The 23,167-nt window shown below is 42.3% G+C and overlaps 1 protein-coding gene across 6 annotated transcripts in view; it reads right to left on the bottom strand.

Annotated features, from left to right (window-relative positions):
* Positions 1-18,337: 18,337 nt before the first annotated feature.
* Positions 18,338-23,167, bottom strand: part of mbip (MAP3K12 binding inhibitory protein 1) — a 42,448-nt gene continuing 37,618 nt past the window's right edge. For all 6 annotated transcript variants that reach the window (XR_011887127.1, XR_011887123.1, XR_011887120.1 and 3 more), the window contains one exon: positions 18,338-20,187. The gene's annotated coding sequence lies outside the window, so the exon portion shown is untranslated. The remainder of the gene's footprint in view (positions 20,188-23,167) is intronic.

Below are 23,167 nucleotides of genomic sequence, written 5' to 3'. Positions count from 1 at the left end.
GATATAATGTTAATCCCTTTCATTTCCAAAAATTAAATTTGCATAATTTTGTAAAAGGTCTTCCAGTAGAAAGATGAATGACATCAAGGTAAGATAGTGATAATGAACCTAGGAAAATCCCTTGTAATACAAACCAGATCTCTCATATTCATTCATTATGAACCGATGACACTAACAGTAAATGGAAAATAGTCATTATAAGGGATTTCCAAAACATTAGTAAAAATCTCCAAGCCTCATCAAATAGACACAGAACATCCATTATTCAGTTACAATGAATTAATGACACTAATGTTGTTCGTAACATGTTCCTTTTATACAAAGCCCCTAGTATTCAGTACTCTTTTGCTGCTGCCATTCACTCTGCTCTATTCACTAATAAAAAGAAATATTAAAAGCTGGTTATTATTTGATTAGTCTTTAAATTAGAGTCTTTGTAATAGTGAAGGTAGGGCATGAAATGAATCCCCTGTCTGCATGTGTTAAGGAATGTTTACTATAATTAATAGATTGGAGATCCGAAAGGAGTTGTGCTGAGATCACTTCCTTGCAATTAAGCTATTGACAGTTAGCAGTAATGGAACGAAGATGTGAATATGGAACATTCATGATAATATGTGGCAGAGGTTGAGTTCAGAAGATGAAACAGATAACTAGTAGCTCTTGTATCTAATCAGCACCCTGCACTGTTGTTCTGTTTAAAAAGAAATGACTTGCCAAATGTTCAGCTATCAATTCTTCTTCATTACTTCTAAAACTAAAAAATGTAACTAAACCTTCACCAACTTGGATTTTTATCATATTATATATTTCAGGAAAATTATGGAGGAAAAAGGAGAAAATGTTGAGAGTGACGTAGATTAAATTTGAAGACTGCTGTGAAAACCACACATTTTTTAAAAATTCTAAACTTGTCTCTAAGTGGTGAATCCATATATTGGTTCAATTTACATCCATTATTTGGGACCTAAGCTTTGCTGGCAATGCTAGCAATTATTGCTCATCTTCTCTTGGCTCTGAGAAGATAGCGATGAGCCATTTTCTGAATTATTGTAGTTCTTATGCACTCCAGGTAGCCAAAAATGTGCAAGGACCATGGCGAGGTAGAGCGTGGTCCAGGAGTTGGGCCCATTGACACTCACTCTAGGAGGTTGGAAGATTACCAAAACTATAAGCAGGTTTAAAGGAATATTTTTCTTAAGCCAAACGAAACAGATTTAAGAGAGTAGAATGATTATGAATGATGTAATGAATAGATCTGCTGAGAGTAACATGCAAGGAGTGGCCCTTTTTCTGGCATCATTTTGGGAACAAAGGAGGAAGTTTTTAAAAGGAGGAGCAATGAAGAAATCTCATCTGCCTTCTTTAAGATTATGACTGGAATTTGCAACTTACAACAAATTTGATATAAGCCAATTGCTTGCTCACATAAATTGTCAGGAAACCATATTTTGAAAAATAAAGCAAAACGTTGCACAAGCAAAAAAACTTAACAGTAAAAAAATTGGAAATATTCAAGGTTGTATTTGGATTAAGATAAATTAAGATTAAGATATACACCTGAGATAATACTGACATTCTTAGAGGTTTCCATGGCATGCTATTGCTTTACACCCTAGCACTTGTCTACTCAAATTTCAAGAGAAATCAGATTATGACAATGTATATTTTATCATAAAAAACTATTGGCTAATTACTTTATTATCTATTTCCCTATTTTTCACCTTTTAGATTACTGTTAGCCTTGTTTCTCTTTGCTCTCAAAATGGAGTGGTTTTATATTTCTGTAATATAAATGGAATTATATTTTTGTATTTCATATTTTTCTGAGCTAATGATTTTACACTGCAGATAATCCCCAAAGCCTGGAGAAGAGCTGGGGGAGTTCTGATCCCAAAAGAAAAGAATTCATCCACCATCGAGCAATTTCGCCTAATAAACCTTCTGAACATAGAGGGCAAGATCTTTTTCAGTGTGTTGGCACAAAGACTTACAAAGTATCTGAAACAAAACCATTTCATTGATATGTCAATCCAAAAGGTTGGCATAGTGGGCTTCTTGGGATGCCTCGAACATATCAGCATCATATGGCATCAAATCCAGATGGCTAAGAAAGAAAGAAAGGATCTGCATGTCTTGTTCCCCGACCTGGCCAACACCTATGGATCAGTTCCTCATTCCCTACTGTGGACTGCTTTTGAATTCTTTCAGGTGCCTGCAACAACAACAAATCTGGTAAAACACTACTTCCAGGATCTGCAAGTTTGTCTCACAACATCAGACTTCACCACAGTGTGGCAACCACTGGAAGTAGGCATCATGGCGGGGTGCACCATCTCCCAATTGGCCTTCACTATGGCAATGGAGCTCATTATCAGAGCCTCAAAATGGGTTGTGGGAGGAAAAGGACTACAGTTTGGTCAACGGTTATCACCGATATGAACCTATATGGACGATATAACAATACTGACGACAACTGTCCCCTGCACCAAGAGACTTCTGGAAAAGCTTCATCAAAATATCACATGGGCGAGGATGAAGGTCATGCCCAGCAAGTGCAGAAGCATCTCCATTGTCAAAGATCAAGTCACAGAAAAAAGATTTCATATTGACGGAACACCTATCCTACCTGTTTCAGAAATGCCAGTGAAGAGCTTGGGCCGATGGTATGATGCTAAGCTCAAGGACACTGAGCAGTTTAAACAACTGAAAAAGGATACCATCATGTACATAGCTCGCATCACCAAGACCTGGCTGCCAGGAAAACTCAAGCTGTGGTGCTTCTAGTTCGGCATACTCCCAAGACTCATGTGGCCTTTAACAGTGTATGAAATCCCCATCAGCAAGGTTGAAAAGCTCGAAAGAATGATCAGCACACATGTGAAACAGTGGCTTGGACTTCCACGATGCTTAAGTCCTGTTGGACTGTACGGGAACGGCAAATTGGAATTACCAATTGCAAGTCTTGTGGAAAAATTCAAACGCACCAAAGCAAGGTTGGTCATGACCCTCACTGAATGTGAAGACACTGTTATTCGAACAGCAACCCCTCCCCCCCCGTGGCAACGGGGAGGAAGTGGACCCCATCTGAAGCTGTTCAGAGTGCACAGTCTGCTCTTTGCTTCAGAGATGTGGTTGGCCAAGTCGAACTTGGGAGAGCTGGGCTCGGGCTCGTCCCAAAAGCTCCTCAGTGGCACAAGGCAACATCACTGCAGAAGAGACAGCTCATGGTGGAGGAGTTGAGAAGACAGGAGGAGGCAGAGCAAAACGCTAGAGCCGTCTCAATGACCAAGCAGGGCCAATGGGCTAATTGGGAGAGCCTGGAAAAGAGGAAACTTAGCAGGCATGACATCTGGGAGATGGAGGGATCTCGGCTAAGTTTTGTCATCAGAGCCACTTATGACCTCCTACCCACACCCCAGAACCTGAACCAGTGGTGGGGAGAAGACCCCACTTGCTTTCTTTGTCAAGCACCTGGATCACTAAGGCACATTTTAACAGGATGCACTACAAGCCTCACCCAGGGGCAGTACACTTGGCGGCATAACCAAGTTCTCAGACAGCTGGCATCAATCTTTGAACAGAGGCGAGTCACCACAAATGCTCTCCCACAAACATCGGCAGGGAATGTCCACATCACACGGTTTGTACCAGCAGGCCAACCTCCAGAGCACCATATAACATCAAAAGATGTAAGCATTCTGCAGGTTGCTCGGGATTGGAAAATGGACGTGGACTTGGAAAAAAAGCTTGTGTTTCCCCCAGACATTGCAGCTACAACAGTCCGTCCAGTCATGGTCCTGTGGTCCACAACAGCCAAACTGGCATATGTTGTGAAATTGACAGTACCATGGGAAGATGGTGTCAAAGAAGCTTATGAGAGGGAAAAGACCAAGTACTCTCAACTGGCAACTGAAGCTGCCCAGAATGGCTGGAAGACCAAGATTTTCCCTGTAGAAGTGGGATGCAGGGGATTCGTTGCTACATCTTTGACCAGTCTATAAAGGAAGATGGGGGTGAGGGGTCACTCCCTCCAACAAGCAATCAAGTCCTTGTCAAATGCAGAAGCAACTGGATTTGGAATAAAAAGAAAGACAACAGCTGGGCTGCAAGATGAAGACAGGAGGGTATGGAACTGAGGGGGGTGTATCTGGGACGCCAGGTAGCACCGTTGAGCCCTCTGGAGTCGTCGTGGGCTTATCAATGAAATGTCAAAGAAGGAGGGTGCCCACCTGATGACCCCGATGACGTACCTACCCTCCCTCCTTGTCACCACTCCAAGCCCACTGCCAACGTCGAGAGTGTCGACTTACCATCGGGATTGAAACATCAAGTCCTAGTAGCTCTACTGATAGATTTTCTTCAAGAGTCCATTCTTCTGTGTAAATAGTTGACAATCAATCCTTCCGTTTGAGCATTTGTCGAGAATCAAAGAAGCCATGTGTTGATTTAGGAGAATCCTGGTTTTATGAAAGAAAGAAGGGCTGAAGAAACCTGTGCTTTATAAGCTTTAAGGAACTCTACACCTAATCCTGTGTGGCATTTTGTCTTGATCGTAATGTGAAAGATTTGTTTCTATTTGATTTTCCTACTTTTCATTAATTATACGCTGCAGCTGGTCTTAAACAAAAGACCCACAACTATTTAACTTGCTTTGAATGCCTGAGGTTTCCATGATGAATGCGTGAGCTTTGATTTGAGGGAAAATAACTTACTTCTGGAGGATGATGTCAATAGACATTAAGATGAATCACCTAAGGAGTTCGTTTTTTAAACAGATCTTCATATACTAACTCCTAACCTCAACAAAAGTAATTATACTTTCTTAATTTACTATAGTACTGTTAAGAAAATCTATCTTCAATAAGACTTCTGAAAAACAGGGAAAACTTACATAAAAATCTAAAATGGAACACAAAAGTCTGGAACAACCCAGCATGTCTTGCAGCATTTATAGAGGGGAATTAATAGTCAACATTAGACAGACCTTTCATCAGGACTGGAAAGGAAGGGGACAGTAGCCAGAATAATAAGGTGCAGGGGGAAGGGATGGAGTACAAGCTAGCAGGTAATAGGCAAGACTAAATGAGGGGGAACGGTTGGTGGGTGGGGCACAGGGGATGAAGAAGCTGAGAGGTGATGGGTGGAAGAGGTAAAGGGCTGAAGAAAAATGAATCTAATAGGAGTGTAATGGACCATGGATGAAAAGGAAGAGGATGGGAACCAGAGGGAGGTGATGGGCAGCTGAGGAGGAGAAGGGATGAGAGGGCAACCAGAATAGGAAATGGAAAGCCTTGGCGGCACAGCAACATTCATTGAGTTCCAAGTTCAAAGATCTAAGTACATTTATTATCAAAGTATGTACACCATATACAACCTTGAGATTTACCTTCTTGCAGGCAGCCACAAAATAAAGAAACACAACCACATCCACAAAAAAACCCACAAAACCAAGACTGACAAACATCCAATGTGTGAAAAAAATACAAATCGTGCAAACGATATAAATGGGAGACAAATAATGCACAGAACAACAAACACAAAATGCTAGAGAAACTCAGTAGGTCAGGGAGTATCTATAGAACTAAATAAACTATCAATGTTTCGGGCCAAGACCCTTCTTCAGGACTGGAAAGGAAGGGAGAAGACATCGGAATAAAACGGTGGGGGAGGGGAAGGAAGACTAGCCAGAAGGTGATAGGTGAAGCCAGGAGGGTTTGGAAAGATAAAGAGCTGGAGAAGAAGGAATCTGATAGGAGAGGAGAGTGGACCATTGGAGAAGTGATAGAAACATAGAAAATAGGTGGAGGAGTAGGCCATTCAGCCCTTCGAGCCTGCACCGCCATTCAGTATGATCATGGCTGATCATCCAACTCAGAACCCTGTACCTGCCTTCTCTCCATACCCCCGATCCCTTTAGCCACAAGGGCCATATATAACTCCCTCTTAAATATAGCCAATGAACTGGCCTCAACTGTTTCCTGTGGTTCACCACTCTCTGTGTGAAGAAGTTTTTCCTCATCTCGGTCCTAAAAGGCTTCCCCTTTATCCTTAAACTATGACCCCTCGTTCTGGATTTCCCCAACATTGGGAACAATCTTCCTGCATCTAGCCTGTCCAATCCCTTTAGAATTTTATACGTTTCAATAAGATCCCCCCTCAATCTTCTAAATTCCAGTGAGTATAAGCCTAGTTGATCTAGTCTTTTATCATATAAAAGTCCTGCCATCCCAGGAATCAATCTGGTGAACCTTCTTTGTACTCCCTCTATGGCAAGGATGTCTTTCCTCAGATTAGGGGACCAAAACTGCACACAATACTCCAGGTGTGGTCTCACCAAGGCCTTGTACAACTGCAGTAGTACCTCCCTGCTCCTGTACTCGAATCCTCTTGCTATAAATGCCAGCATACCATTTGCCTTTTTCACCGTCTGCTGTACCTGCATGCCCACTTTCAATGACTGGTGTACAATGACATCCAGATCTCGTTGCACCTCCCCTTTTCCTAATTGGCCACCATTCAGAAAATAATCTGTTCTCCTGTTCTTGCCACCAAAGTGGATAACCTCACATTTATCCACATTAAATTGCATCTACCATGAATTTGCCCACTCACCTAACCTATCCAAGTCACCCTGCATCCTCTTAGCATCCTCCTCATAGCTAACAGTGCCGCCCAGCTTCGTGTCATCCACAAACTTGGAGATGCTGCATTTAATTCCCTCGTCTAAGTCATTAATATATATTGTAAACAACTGGAGTCCCAGCACTGAGCCTTGCGGTACCCCACTAGTCACTGCCTGCCATTCTGAAAAGGTCCCGTTTATTCCCACTCTTTGCTTCCTGTCTGCCAACCAATTCTCTATCCACATCAATACCATACCCACAATACCGTGTGCTTTAAGTTTGCACACTAATCTGTGCGAGACCTTGTCAAAAGCCTTTTTGAAAATCCAAATATACCACATCCACTGGTTCTCCCCTATCCACTCTACTAGTTACAACCTCAAAAAATTCTATGAGATTCGTCAGACATGATTTTCCTTTCACAAATCCATGCTGACTTTGTCCGATGATTTCACCGCTTTTCAAATGTGCTGTTATCACATCTTTGATAACTGACTCCAGCAGTTTCCCCACCACCGACGTTAGGCTAACCGGTCTATAATTCCCCGGTTTCTCTCTCCCTCCTTTTTTAAAAAGTGGAGTTACATTAGCCACCCTCCAATCCTCAGGAGCTAATCCAGAATCTGAAGAGTTTTGAAAAAATATCACTAATGCATCCACTATAAGCAGATGAGGAGAAGAGTTAAGAGCCCAGAGTGGAGAATAGAAAAGGAGAGGAGGAGGAAAAATACCAAAAGGACAAATAGATGTTCATGCCATAACGTTGGAGGCTATCTAGACATTATTTGAGGTGTGGCTCCTCTACCGAAAGAGTGGCCTCATCATAGCAAAAGAGGAGGCCAAGTACTGACAGGTTAGAACAGGAATGGCGATAGGAATTAAAATGGTTGGCCACTGGAAAATTCCGTTTTTGGTGTATGGAGCAGAGGTGCTTGACAAAGCATTCAAGTTATACTAGGTCTCACCAGTGTAGAGGAGGCCACTTTGGGAGCACCGGATACAATGGACGAAGTGTTGCCTCACCTGGAAGGACTGTTTGGGGACCTGAGTAGAGGTGCGATCGAAGGTGAATACGCAGGTGTAGCATTTCTGTTGCTTGCAGGGATAAGTGCCAGTAGGGAAGTTAGTGGGGAGGGATGAATGGACAAGGGAATCAAGGGGGGGGGGGGGGGTAAAGTTGTGTCCGGTGGTAGGATCCCGATACACAGAACATGAATGGCAGAGTCCCTGAAGGTGAGTCCACAGCCACGGAGCCAATTCAGTGCTGAGGTGAGTGCAGATGGTGCAGGACCTTGACAACTGCAGGGGCAGTTCAGTGCTGACACGAGTGCAGCTGGTCTGGGAGCCCAATGGCTGCAGGTCACAGCTGCAGAGTCAGTTCCGTGTTGAAGCGACTGAAGTCAGTCCAGGAACTTGCTGCTTGCAAGGCAGCAACTGTTCCCGAACCTGGAGGCGTGACACTGCCCAATGATAGCAGTGAGAAGAATGCAGGCAGACAGTACGGGCTCAAGTGGGGGATCCTGGCTGACACCGAATCATGCTCTGCTCTCCGTCTCAATGCCTTAGCTTAGTTCTCAAATCAGCTAACATCGATTCTTTTCTCGCACTTGAGCCACTACTTCAATCCGGCCCAAAGGTTCAATCCAGGCCGAAGATCTGGGACTGGGAAATGAACCTGGTCAGGTGTCAGGTCTCTCAGTGGCAGAGCATTTTGGAGAGAGTGATCACAATTCTATCTCCTTTACCATAGCGTTGGAGAGGGATAGGAACAGACAAGTTAGCAAAGTGTTTTATTGGAGTAAGGGGAAATATGAAGCTATCAGGCAGGAACTTGGAAGCATAAATTGGGAACAGATGTTCTCAGGGAAATGTACGGCAGAAATGTGGCAATATCAGGGGATATTTGCGTTCCAATGAGACAGGGAAAGGATGGTAGGGTACAGGAACTGTGGTGTACAAAGGCTGTTGAAAATCTAGTCAAGAAGAAAAGCTTATGAAAGGTTCAAAAAACTAGGTAATGATAGAGATCTAGAAGATTGTAAGACTAGCAGGAAGGAGCTTACGAATGAAATTAGGAGAGCCAGAAGGGGCCACAAGAAGCTATTGGCAAGCAGGATTAAAGAAAACCCCAAGGCGTGAAGAACAAGAGGATAAGGCATAAGAGAATAGGACCAATCAAGTGGTCGAATGAGGAGGAAAAGTGTGTATGGAACCAGAGGAAATAGCTGAGTTACTTAATGAACACTTTGCTTCAGTATTCACTACAGAAAACAATCTTGGCGATTGTAGGGATGACTTACAGTAGATTGAAAAGCTTGAGCATAAAGACATTAAGAAAGAGGACGTGCTGGAACTTTTGGGAAGCATCAAATTGTATAAGTCTCCAGGACCAGACGAGATATACTTCAGGCTACTGTGGAAGGCAAGGGAGGAGACTGCTGAGCCTCTGGTGATGATCTTTGCATCATCAATGGAGACAGGGGTGATTCCGGGGGATTGGAGACCTGATAGAGGCGTACAAGATGATGAGAGGCATTGATCATGTGGATAGTCAGAGGCTTTTTCCCAGGGCTGAAATGGCTAACACGAGAGGGCACAGTTTTAAGGTGCTTGGAAGTAGGTACAGAGGAGATATCGGGGTAAGTTTTTTTACGCAGAGAGTGGTGAGTGCGTGGAATGGGCTGCCGGCGATGGTGGTGGAGGGAGATACAATAAGGTCTTTTAAGAGATTCCTGGATAGGTACATGGAGCTTAGAAAAATAGAGGGCTATGGGTAACCCTAGGTAATTTCTAAAGTCAGTACATGTTCGGCACAGCACTGTGGGCTGAAGGGCCTGTATTGTGCTGTAGGCTTTTCTATGCTATAATTTCTTCCAAGTTTGTACTGATTTGGCTGTCATCTAAATCTTTGACTAACCTCTACAGATGCACATTAGAGAGTATCATGACACGGCATGGTATGGAAATACAATCACCCAGGAATGGAAAAGCCTACAGTAAGTGGTGGATAAAGCCCAGTTCATCATAGCAGAAGCCAAAAAACCATAAGACATAGTAGCAGAATTAGGCCATACAGCCCATTGAGTCTTCTCTGCTATTTTATTATGGCTGATTTATTATCCCTCTCAACCCTGCTCTGCTACCCTCTCTCTCTATAAACTTTGATGTCCTGACTAATCAAGAACTTATCAATCTTTGCTTTAAATTTCCCCAATGACTTGCCCTCCACAGCTGATTATGGCAATGAATTCTACGATTCACTACCCTTTGGTGAATGAAATTCCTCTTTACCTCTGTTCTAAGTGGAGAGATTTCCCCTCTATAGGAAACATCCTCTCCACATCCACTCTGTCTAGGAGTTTCAATATTCGATAGGTTTCAATGAGATCTCCCCCCCCCCAACTAAACTCCAGTGAGTACAGCTATCAAATGCTCCTCATACATTAACCTTTTCATTCTCAGAATAATTCTCGTGAAACTCCTCTGGACCCTCTCCAATGCCAGCACATCCTAGAGGAGGGACCCAGAACTGCTCACAGTGCTCCAAGTGTGGTCTGACTAATGCCTTATAAAGCCTCAGCATTACATCTTTGCTTTTGTATTCTAGTCCTATTGAAATGAATGCTAAAATCGCATTTGCCCTTGTAACCACTGACTCAACCTGCAAGTTAAACTTTAAGGAATCCTGCACAAGGACTCCCAAGTACCTTTGCAGCTCTGAGTTTTGAATTTTCTCCCCACTTAGAAAATAGTCTCTACCTTTATTCCTTCTACCTAAGTGCATGGCCATACACTTCCATATGCTGTTCCATATGCCACTCCTTTGCCCATTCTCCCAAGCTGTCGAAGTCCTTCTGCAGACTCCCTTCTTCCCCAATGCTACATGCCTCTCCACCCATCTTCCTATCATCCACAGACTTGGCCACAAAGCCTTCAATTCCTTCATCCAAATTGAACTGAATTGAATTGATTTTATTACTTACACCCTCCATATACATGAAAAGTAAAAATCTTTACGTTGCGTCTCTGTCTGAATGTGCATTGTGAAATTTATAGTAAATTATAATAAATAGTATGTACAACAGGATAGTCAATATAACATAGAAATACAGTTGTGTCAGCATGAGTTAAACAGTCTGATCGCCTGGTGGAAGAAGCTGTCCCGGTGCCTGTTGGTCCTGGCTTTTATGCTGCGGTACCATTTCCCAGATGGTAGCAGCTGGAACAGTTCGTGGTTGGGGTGATTCGGGTCCCTAATGATCCTTCGGGCCCTTTTTACGTACCTGTCTTTGTAAAGATCCTGAATAGTGGGAAGTTCACATCTACAGATGCACTGGGCCGTCCGCACCACTCTCTGCAAAGTCCTGCAATTGAGGGAAATACAGTTCCCATACCAGGTAGTGATGCAGCTAGTCAGGATGCTCTCAATTGCTCTTAGGATTTGGGGGCCCATACCAAACTTCTTCAACTGTGTGAGGTGGAAAAGGCGCTTTTGTGCCTTTTTCACCACACAGCCAGTATGTACAGACCACATTAGATCCTCAGTGATGTTTATGCCGAGGAACTTAAAGCTGTTCACCCTCTCAACCTCAGATCCATTGATGTCAATAGCAGTGAGTCTGTCTCCATTCCTCCTGTAGTCCACCACCAGTTCCTTTGTTTTTGTGACGTTGAGGGAGAGGTTGTTTTCTTGACACCATCCTGATTCTGTGTCAGGATGGTGACTTCTTCCCTGTAGGCTGCCTCATTATTATTTGAGATTAGACCAATCAGTGTAGTGTTATCAGCAAATTTAATTAGCAGATTGGAGCTGTGGGTGGTATACAGAGAGTGAAGGAGAGGACTCAGTACACAGTCCTGAGGAACACCTGTGTTGAGGGTCAGAGGGGCAGTGATGAGGGAGCCCACCCTTACCCCCTGCCGGTGATCTGACAGGAAGTCCAGGATCCAACTGCACAAGGCAGGGTGAAAGCCAAGGTCTCTGAGCTTCTTGTCAAGCCTGGAGGGAATTATGGTATTGAATGCGGAACTGTAGTCCAAGAACAACATTCTTACAGAAGCATCCCTCTTCTCCAGATGTGCAAGGATGGTGTGTAAAGCAGTGGCTATTGTGTCATCTGTTGATTGGTTGTGCCAGTAGGCGAATTGTAGGGGGTCCAGTGTGGGTGGTGGCCAGCTGCAGATGTAGTCCTTGACCAGCCTCTCAAAGCATTTTCTTATTATTGAGGTGAGTGCAACAGAACGCCAGTCGTTCATATATGTTACCTTGGTCTTTTTAGGTACCGGAACAATGGTGGACGTTAGCGTGAGTTTTTTTGGGTAGATGATTTGTTTACACTTAAATGACTTTGGCCACCAGACTTCTATTTGACAAAGTACTGTGGATTGAGTCCACAACAATGCGCTTCCTAAAAAGGTGTGAATACCAGATGCTTCGTAGTTTGACCTGTTGCTGTAGTTTCGAAGACAGTATTACTATACATTCCTAAAGGCTGTGGATACCAACCCAGACATGTTGGCGTCAGAAGGAAAGGATGGTGTGATATTTTGTATGTAGCTTCAAGAGGAAGCATTGTCTGTGCGTTGTCTATAATTTTTTAACTAGCGATTGCCTTTGTGTTTAGCATATAAACATCAAGCCCACATTGAGCGAGCAGACCTTTCTGCGGAAAGCGTCTCCGTCCGTTAAGATGCCCGCTGTACCTTGTTGTGTCGAATGAAGGAGCTGCTTTGTATCTACCAGTGACTCTGTCTCTCCGGTGATTTCATCCACGCTACAACAGTGGATGTTTTGAAGCAAGAGGGCATTCTACCTCGGGAGAAGAAAAAATTAAAAATGTCTGTAAACACGCCTGCCAGAAGTGCCGCACACATCCTGAGTACCTGACCTGGGATGCCGTCCGGTCCCGCAGCTTTGTGACTGTCCACTCATTGGAAACACCTGCGTGCTTTGGCCTCAGAGATGACCAAGCTGCAGGTTGCATCATCTACAGGTCTCCTCAGAGGCTCAGTGTTGGTGACATTGAATCGAGTGTAAAAAAGGTTTAGCTTGTCTGGGAGAGAGGCAGTGATGTTGGAAACTCCACTGTGATGCTGTGCAGACCTTGCCATAAGCTGCACGTGTTGTTGGTGGAAAAATAATTGAGATATAATGTGAAAAGAAGTGGTGTATACACTGGCCCCTGTGGAACATCTCCAGTCACTGGCAGCCAACCTGAAAAGGTTCCGTTTATTGCTTCTTGCCAGTCAGCCACCCTTCTATCAATGCAATTATCTTCCCTGTAATACCACGGACTCTTACCTTGTTAAGCAGTCTTATGTGCAACACCTTGCCAAAGACCTTCTGAAAATCCAAGTATACAATATCCACTAATTCTCCTTGTCTATCCTGCTTGTTATTTCCTCAAAGAATTCCAACAGATTTATCAGGCAAGATTTCCCCTCAAGGAAACTATGCTGACTCTGGTCTATTTTATCCTGGGCTTTCAAGTACCCCAAACCCTCATTCTTAATAATAGACTCCAAGATCTTCCCAACCACTGAAGTCAGTCTAAGTAGCCTATAATTTCCTTTCTTCTGCCTTGCCCCTTCTTAAAGAGTAAAGTGACATTTGCAATTTTACAGCCCTCCAGAACCATTCCACAATCTTGTGCTTCTTGAAAGGTCATTACTAATGCCTCCACAGTCTCTTCAGTGACCTTCCTCAGGTCCCCGGGCCCAGGTGACTTATCTACTTTCACACCTTTTAGCTTCCCAAGCACATTCTCCATTGTAATGGCAACTATGCCTCCTGACATTCTCAAATTTCTGGCATTCTGCTACTATCTTCCACAGTGAACACGGACACAAAATACTTATTAAGTTTGCCCACCATTTTATAGTCCCCCATTATTGCCACTCCAGTGCCATTTTCCTGGAGTCCAAAATGCATTCCAGCCTCTCTATTACTCAATTATTTTTAGCTATGTTCTATGCCCTCTCATTTTCTTTTATGCTGTCTTTGCCTCCCCTTGTCAGCCACGGTTGCATCATCCTCCCTTTAGAGTACATCTTCATCTTTTGGATATGTCTATCCTGCACCTTCCGAATTGCTCCCAGAAACTCCAGCCATTGCTGTTCTGACATCATCCCTGCTAGTGTCTCCTTCCAATCAACTTTGGCCAACTCCTCTCTCATTCCTCTGTAATTCCTTTTATCCCACTGTAATACTGATACATCTGACTTTAGCTTCTCCCTCTCAAACTTCAGTGTGAATTCCATCATATTATGATCACTGCCTCCTAATGTTTCCTTCACCTTAAGTTCCTTAATCAAATCTGGATCATTACACAACATGCAATCCAGAATTGCAATTTCTCTAGTGGCCTCAACCACAAGCTGCTCTAAAGAGCCATCTGGTAGGCATTCTACAAATTCCTTCTCTTGGGATTCAGCACCAAACTGATTTTCCCACTCTACCTGCATATTGAAATCCCCCAAGACAATACCCTTTTCAAATGCCTTTTCTATCTTCCAATATAATTTGTTCCCCACATTCTGACTACTGTTCAGAGGTCTGTATATAACTCCAATCAGTGTCTTCTACCCTTGCAGTTTCTTAACTCTATCCACAAGGATTCTACGTCTGTCGATTGTATGTGATCTCTTTCTAAGAATTTGATATAATTTAATTTTTTTTTACCAACAGAGCCATCCCTCTCTCCCTCAGCCTACCTGCCTGCCCTTTCGATACACTGTGTATCCTTGGATGTTAAGTTCCCAACTATGATCTTCTTTCAGCCACAAGTCTATGATACCCACAATGCCATTCCTGCCAATCTCTAACTGCACTACAAGATAATTTACAATATTACATATACTAAGTGCATTCAAATATAACACCTTCAGTCCTGTATTTATGCAGAGGTGAGGAGAAGATGGCGGTGCGACGCAGCACGTGCGGCTGCTCCAAAATGATATTGTATTTGTAAGTAGGTACCGTGCACAATCCTGATTTGATGGAGATGGACATGAGAAGTACGGAGGAACATCTGGAGAAACTTCTGAAATGCCCGCTTTGCTGCCGTTGCTACAGTGCGATCGAGAATCTCTGGAGGGGAAGGCCCCAAATCCTCGGCTTTGCCTATTGCCTGTTGCTGGGGCGGGGGTCGAAGTGCTCAGCAGAGATGGTGCTCGGTGTCGGAGGGCTGGTGGGAGGCTCGAAGTTTTTGGACGGACTCAAGAGTTGGCTGTGGTCGGGTGCTTCCAGGGCGCTGCATCGGCAAGTTTGCGGCGCTGGAAGCTCATGGCGGGGAGAGTTTTTCTTCGTTCTACCATCTGCGTGAGATGATGGGACTTTCGAGAGACTTTGAGACTTTTTTTTAACTGTGCTCATGGTCTGTTCTTTATCAAATCACGGTATTGCTTTGCATTGTTGTAACTAAATGTTATAATTATGTGGTTTTTGTCAGTTTTTTAGTCTTGGTTTGTCTTGTGTTTCTGTGATATCATTCTGGCGGAACCCTTGTATAATTTCTTAATGCATGGATTAATAAATAACAATAAAAGAGGACTGCACGTCCTCATAATCTAATTTAATAATCTAATCATGCTTTTCTGATTTTTCTCCCACGCTGTACTTCAAGTCATCCCACTGACTGCAACTTGCCCTATCATCTGCCTGTCCTTCCTCTCAGTCACACTACACATTGCTTCCACTTGTCACATTGCTTCAGCCACAGCCCTATCTCTCAGCTTCCCATCCCCCTGCCAAATTAGTTTAAACCCTCCACAACAGCTTTAGAAAGCTTGCCTGCAACGATACTGAATTGAATTGACTTTATTTCTTACATCCTTCACATACATGAGGAGTAAAAATCTTTACATCTCCATCTAAATGTGCAATCATAGTAATTTATAGTAAATAGAACAGTCAATGTAATATAGAGTACACTCAAATCAGCGTGAGTTCATTAGTCTGATGGCCTGGTGGAAAAGACTGTCCTGGAGTCTGTTGGTCCTAGCTTTTATGCTGTGGTACTGTTTCCAGATGGTAGTAGCTGGAATAGATTGTGGTTGGGGTGACTTGTGTCCCCAATGATCCTACAGGCCCTTTTTACACACCTGTCCTTGTAAATGTCTGGAATCATGGGAAGTTCACAACTACAGATGCGCTGGGCTGTCTGCACCACTCTCTGCAGAGTCCTGCGATTAAGGGAGGTACAGTTTCCATACCAGGGAGTGATGCAGACGGTCAGAATGTTCTCAATTGTGCCCTCGTAGAAAGTTCTTAGGATTTGGGGGCCCATACCAAACTTCCTCAACCGTTGGAGGTGAAAGAGGCACTATTGTGCCTTTTTCACCACACGGTTGGTGTGGACAGATCACATGAGGTCCTTGGTAATGTGGATGCTGAGGAACTTGAAGCTGTTTACCCTCTCAACCCCAGATCCATTGATATCAATAGAGGTTAGCCTGTCTCCATTCCTCCTGTAATCCACAAACAGCTCCTTTGTTTTTGTGACATTGAGGGAGAGGTCATTTTCTTGACATCACTGTGTCAGAGAGATGACTTCTTGCCTGTAGGCCACCTCGTTATTGTTTGAGATGAGGCCAATCAATATAGTGTCGTCAGCAAATTTAATTAGCAGATTGGAGCTGTGTGTGGCGATAGTCGTGGGTATACAGGGAGTAAAGTAGGGGACTCAGTACACAGCCCTAAGGGGCTCCTGTATTGAGAGTCAGAGGGTTGGAGGTGAGGGAGCCCACTCTTACAACCTGCTGGCGATCTGACGGGAAGTCCAGGACTCAGCTGCACAAGGCAGGGTCAAGGCCGAGGTCTCTGAGCTTCTTGTAGAGCCTGGATGGAACTATGGTGTTGAATGCTGAACTGTAGCCCAAGAACAGCATTCTCACATAAGCATCCTTCTTCTCCATATGTGTAAGGATGTTATGTAGAGCAGTGGCTATAGCGTCATCTGTCAATCCATTGTGTCAGTAGGCGAATTGTAATGGGGTCCAGTTTGGGTGGTAGCAAGTTGCAGATGTAATCCTTGACCAGCCTCTCAAAGCATTTGCTTATTATTGAGGCAAGTGCGACAGGACACCAGTCACTCATGCATGTTACATTGGTCTTTTTTGGTACAGGGACAATGGTGGTTAATTTGAATCAGGAGGGCATTCTACACTGGTTTAGGGAGAGATTAAAAATGTCAGTAAACACACCTGCCATTTGTGCTGCACACATCCTGAGTACTCACCCTGCAATGCTGTCCACTCATTGGAAACATCTGCATATCTCAGCCTCAGAGATGACCAGGCTGCCAGTTGTAGTGGTGGCTTTCCTTGGAGTCTCAGAGTTAGTGACATCAAACCAAGCATAGAAGCTATTGAGCTCATCTGGGAGAGAGGCCGCATTGTTGGCGGCACCACACAGTTTGGCTTTGAAGTCTGCCATAGATATTGGTCCCCCTCAAGTTCAGGTCATACCTTCCCTGGAAACCATCCCAAAGATTCAGAAATCTTAAACCCTGCCCCTTGTACTAATTCCTCAGCCATGCATCTATCTGCCAATTCATCCTATTCTTACCCTCACTGGCACATGGCACAGGCAGCAATCCAGAGATTACTACGCTGGAAGTCCTGCTTTCCAGGTTTCTACTTAAGTCCTTATATTCTCCCTTCAGGCCCTTTTCCCTTTTCCAACCTATGTCATTGGTACCAATATGCCCTCACTACCACTGAGCACATTTACATGGTTGCGCAGCCACAAGAAAGAACATCCATCATCAAGGACCCCTACCATCCAGTCCAGGCTATGCTCTCTTTTCACTGCTGCCATCAGGAAGGACGTACAGGAGTCTTGGGTCCCACACCACCAGGTTAAGGAACCTTCAACCATCGAGCTCCTAAACCAGCCAGGATAACTTCACTCACCTCATCTCTGAACTGGCTCCACAAACCCGTGGAGTTCCAAGGACTGAAGAACTCATGTTATTTGTATTTTATCTATTTGTTTATTTGTACTTGCACAAATTGACTTCTTTTGACCACTGGTTGCTTGTCAGTCTTTATGTGTAGTTTTTCTTTGATTCTATTTTCTTTGTTCTACTGTGAAGGCCTGCAAGAAAATGAATTTCCCAGGGTAGTCTATGGTGACATATACATACTTTTATAATAAATTTACTTTGAAACTTTGTTACTTTTCTTGTATTTTTCTTTGGATTAACTTTCCTATGCTTGCTAGTGTTTTTATATAATCACCTATATACATGTAATCACTCCAGCAAGTACAGTATAGCTGCTTCTGTATTTTTCTCGAAACTTCTTATTTTATAGTGTCAAGTGTTACGCCACTTGAATCTGACTGTTTTAAATGTTATCACTGGAATTTTGTTAACTCTAGTCTGATCCCTCCGTTCCTCCACACAGCTAAGAATCCTGCTATTAACCTTGTACTCTGCCTTCAAGTTTGACCTTCCAAAGTTTATTACTTCACACTTTTCCTGACTGAACTCCACCTGCCACTTCTCAGCCCAGCTCTGCATCCTGTCAATGTCCAATTGTAACCTATGATAACCTCTACATTTTCCACACCACCAACCTTCATATCATCTGCATATGTACCAAATCACCCTTCCACTTCCTCATCTAAGTCACTTTCTTTTCTTTTCAAATTTTTTATTGTTATATTATACAAAAGAAATAACATGAGTACATTGAAGTAACTAAGTCACTTATAAACAGGGTAACATGTTTGCCATCATTCATGTATTACTATTGCTGAATCAGAAGGGTTTTTACAGAAGTACAGTAGTTTTGTAGTCAGCATTACCAATGAGGTTTTATTTTAAAATCCAAACCATTAACTGAACCTAAATTTCATAGCTACCGAGACTTTTGAGTTGCCGAAAAGGCAACTTAACTCCAGAACTGTCACCATCCCTCTTATTTCACAATGCCCAGTGTTAGGATATTCCATCTTCTCAATTAGACTCAGATACTGGAATCACAAGATTTAAAATATGGACAAATGTGGGATATATGGCCGACTCTTTCAGAAATATATAGAAGGCTAATATAGTAGGGTTTTGTATGAAATTCAATGAGAAATGTGAGTAAGGAATTTCAGAACAACAACATATAAAGTACACATTGATTTCCAGCTGAGGGCTATTAGATTCAGATCAGGTGGTTTTAATAAGGAATGCAGAAAGTTGCCAAGTTGTGATAAAACATGTGGAACTCAGGTTTACAAATAGTGCCAAAATATAAAAATTGAAGTGGTTAAGCTACAATTAGAAATATAATCAATCACTTTCTGACCACACTGATTCAGGTAGCATGCCAAGACCAAGATACAAATTACATTTTGTAATAGTTTTAATAAGCATCTGAAATTATAGTAACAAGAAGCAACAATAAAAGGGATTCTTTTCACCACAGGAAAAGGGTGTAGAGATTACACAAAGGTGTTCAAAAATTCAAAAGGTGACCCAAAAGAGGAGTAAATAGGAAAAAGATGCTTTTCAATCACAAGTTAAAGCATAATTTCAATGTTTTTCATTGTGAAATTAACTGCCATTGCTGCAAATTTGCTTAGTATATTTAGAAGGCCTAGAGTAGGGCCTACGGGGAAGACATAAAACAAGTACAGAACTTTTGCTACTTAGGAAGCTGGGTGACATCAGATGGCAGGTGCAACATGGACATCAAAAGAAGAATAGGGATGGCAAAAGTGACCTTTACGAGAATGAAGAGTATACTGACCAATACTAAACTAGGCATGACAACCTGCCTCAGAATACTGAAGTGTTACGTTTCTCCACTTATGTTATATTTGCTCCGAATGTTGGACAATATCTAGTAACATAAGGAAACGAATTGAAGCAGCAGAGATGTGGATTTTGAGGAGGATGCAAAGAATATCATGGAGGAAATGAATATCTAAAGAGGATGTTATGAACAGAGCAAACACAAAGAGAAATAATGTATGAGATCATGAAAAGGCAAAGTAACTTCATTGAACATGTGATTAGGAAAGAGGAGTTAGAATGCATGGTAATTATGGGAAAGATTGAAGGGAAAAAAGCCAGAGGAAGACAAAGACAAATGATGATGGAGGCAGCAGCCAGAGAATGGGAAATGAATACCAATGAATTGATCCACTTGACCTAAAACAGGAGTGTGTGGGCCATGGCAGTCAAAGCTCAAACTGGGCACAGCATCTGATGATGATGATGATGATGATGATGATGAGTGTAGGGCCTAAGCAAAAAAGACTGCATAGATATGAAAGCATTTATTAAGTAAAATACTCCCCCAAGACATCTGGAGTTTTCTCATAAACCCCACGGAAGCTCTGGAGTGGCAGCAACCTTGCTGAAAGTGAGCAAACTTGATGTGAGGGAGTTGAAGGAAGGGTGAATCATCAATCTGTAATGTCAACTTGATTCCTCTCTCCACAAACGTCTCCAGACTTTGAGTATCTCCATAATTTTCTGTTTCATTTCAGGTTTCTTGTATCTGAGGTATTTTGCTTTGTAAGTCCTCTGATTGTCCAGGTAGATTGGCTTTACTGAACCTTCAGAATATGGAAAACAAATTTCTTGAGAAGGCAGAATTACAGAAAGAACCCTTACCTTAAAGCTTCCATAGGCGTAGTGCATATGTGGTATTGCTAACAAAACAATGACTGATACTCTGAACTTGGCACCTTTATGATATGAGTGGTTAAACTGACACCAGAGAAGCGAGCCAACAGGGAAGCGAGAAGTAACACTGCTATAATAAAGATGTCTATTTTCTCAGTCATATTTTTTCATATTTCAATTAAGCCTTTTATGTCTTAGCAATGCACATAGAGCATTAACCTAAAATATATATATGGTTGCTTACACCAAATCTCACTTTTTCAGTCTGGCTGGTGTTGAGGAGGATTCTGTTGTTATTAACATATGATTTCAGTCTAAGAAAACACAATTCTTATTGAGTGGGTTTGAAGCTTGATCAATTGCTGTGTGCAGAGAAGTGGACTAGTCAAAATTTTAAAATTATTGATTTATTTAAAGGCTGTGGACATCACTATCGAATAATTATTACTCAGCTGAGGAGGGAATTAACATCTGCCACATTACTGGGTCTGAAATTACATAAATGACAGACTAGACAAGAAAAGCAGATTTCCTTCCCCAAAAGGGCATTAGTAAACCAGACTGGTGTTTGCAACATAATTGTAGTTTCATGGTTACCATCACTAAGAGAGATTCTATTTTAATTTAATTATTTGAATTTAAATTCTCATCTGTCTTGGATACATTTAAATTGTCCCTGGGTCAACGGTCCAGACTTCTGGATGCAAGTCTATTAACTTAACCAGCACGATAGTACTCTTTCTAGAAGTACAAAAAACATCAACTGTAATGATAATCAAACAAAGGATACGGTGCCATTTCCCCACTCTTTCCTAAGCAAATAAATTCCAGTCTGCTGTGGATGAAAGCTTGAGATAACCATGAACAGAGTCAATAAACATGTATTTTGGATTCATGGATTTAAAGGAAGAAGAGTAAATTACAAAACATGGATGTTATAATAAATATTTCTAAATCATCGATTAGGAGTCCCCTTAACTATGTGCCCACCTTGATTCATAATACTGGATAGAGATTGGTAGGTAATACATGGAACCAGATTTGTGGGGGGTGGAGGCGGGGGGCGGAGAGATGATGTGTCAATGAAACCAGGTTGTGGAGGGGTTGACCAGGGCTGGCAGGTGATACAAGTAGATGCGATGGGAAGATGGGTATGACAGCAGTGCAGAAGGCTGAGGATAGACATGCCATTGTGAGAGCGGGAAGGAGAACCAAAATGACATGCAAAAGGAAATCTGAAATGGCTGTTGTGGACCCGCAAAACACTTGCTCAGTTTATACATAGTTCCACCAATGCACAGGAGGCTGCATCGAGAGCACAGAATGATGGAATGCAGCATACCAGGCTGGAAGTGGTGCAAGCAAACCTGCCTCACCGGGGAGGGTTGCCAGGACCACCGATGGTGGGGGAAAAAAAGAGGCAATACCCCTAGAATTAGTCTGTTAATCAATCATTACATATTGCAACTTGTAGTACAGAACCCAGACAAAGTTTACTTTTATATACTACAACACACACAAAATGCTGGACAAACTCAACAATCAAGCAGCATCTATGGAGGGGAATAAACAGATGACATTCCAGGCCAAAGTGCTTCATTAGGCCCTGCTAAAAGTCTTGGCCAGAAATGTTGACTGTTTATTTCCCTCCATAGATGCTGCCTGACCTGCTGAGTCCCTCCAGCATTTTGTGTGTTGCTCAAGATTTCCAGCATCTGCAGCATCTACTTTTATTTTCCATTGTGCGCATTTCAGCTTTTGGTTTCTCTGCTCATTGCTAAGAAACCATTCATACTCTGTCGCTCATTCTCATCTATGCCTTTGTAATCAGGCTTCAGCTGCCTCTATTTGGGGCTCAGCCTCTCATCCAAAGTCTGCTGAAGAGCTTCTTTAATTAACCATTATGCCACAGATGTTATTGATTTCTGTTTTCAAATGCAGTTGAAACATCATTCTGTTGGATAATAGCCAAGGCATGAATTTTTTTGTGCTCAGCTTTTCTTCCTAAGTACTGAAACAGAAACAGTATTGAACAGTAGGAACTGGAAAGTCTAACTGTTATAGAATCTATGGCATTGATTTTTGGAGCTGCCAACATGATGGGTCTTTTAATTTAGAATTTAAGAATTGTTTGCTGGGGCACGTTTCACTGGAATGTGCTTTTTAAACACAGGATTTGAAAAACGTGCTGAAGTTTAATCAGGGCCAGAAATCTTGCTTGAGCAGATTGGCATGACTGACAAACCAAATTTGTGAGCATTGATTTCAGTTAGTCTGAGAAAACTGCAAGTATTTCTTCTTGATGGTTTTACAACCTTTTCCCCTCACCTTTCCTTAAAATTTCTCATTTCTGCTTTCTGAAAATGCATAATTGCACACTCTCTAATGCTCTTCCAGGTGCATTATTTCCTGTGCATTTTTCATTTTTATTTTTTGGTATGTTTTAATATTGATATATTTTGCCACATATCACAATAATTAACTTGATGCTGTTAAGAATAAATAGAGCATCAATGCAAATGACTCTAATTCTGATTTTAAAGGAGATACAAGTTCATTTTTGCATTTATATTTAAAGAAGACTACATTGCTTCATAATATATCACAGTGATCTGGGCACAACATAATAAGAAGAAACTGAATGAAATGTAATTATGAATTACATTTATTGAAAGAACATAAAATATTACAGCACAGGACTAGGCCATTCCCATTTGGCCCACAATTTCTGTGTCAAATTAATTATTTTCTGCCTGTGTATGATTTATATCCCTGTTCCTTGCATATTCCTGTGTCTAACAGCCTCTTAAGCACGACTCTCATATCTGCTTCCACACTTCCCTCTAACAGCCCATAGCAGGTACCTACCACTGTGTAAGAAAACTTGTCCTGCACATCATCTTTCAACTT

The sequence above is a fragment of the Mobula birostris genome, chromosome 1 (genome assembly GCF_030028105.1).
Source record: "Mobula birostris isolate sMobBir1 chromosome 1, sMobBir1.hap1, whole genome shotgun sequence".
Lineage (NCBI taxonomy): Eukaryota > Metazoa > Chordata > Chondrichthyes > Myliobatiformes > Myliobatidae > Mobula > Mobula birostris.
The sequence above is the reverse complement of the archived record's forward strand: the minus strand, read 5'-3'. Positions and strand labels throughout refer to the sequence as shown.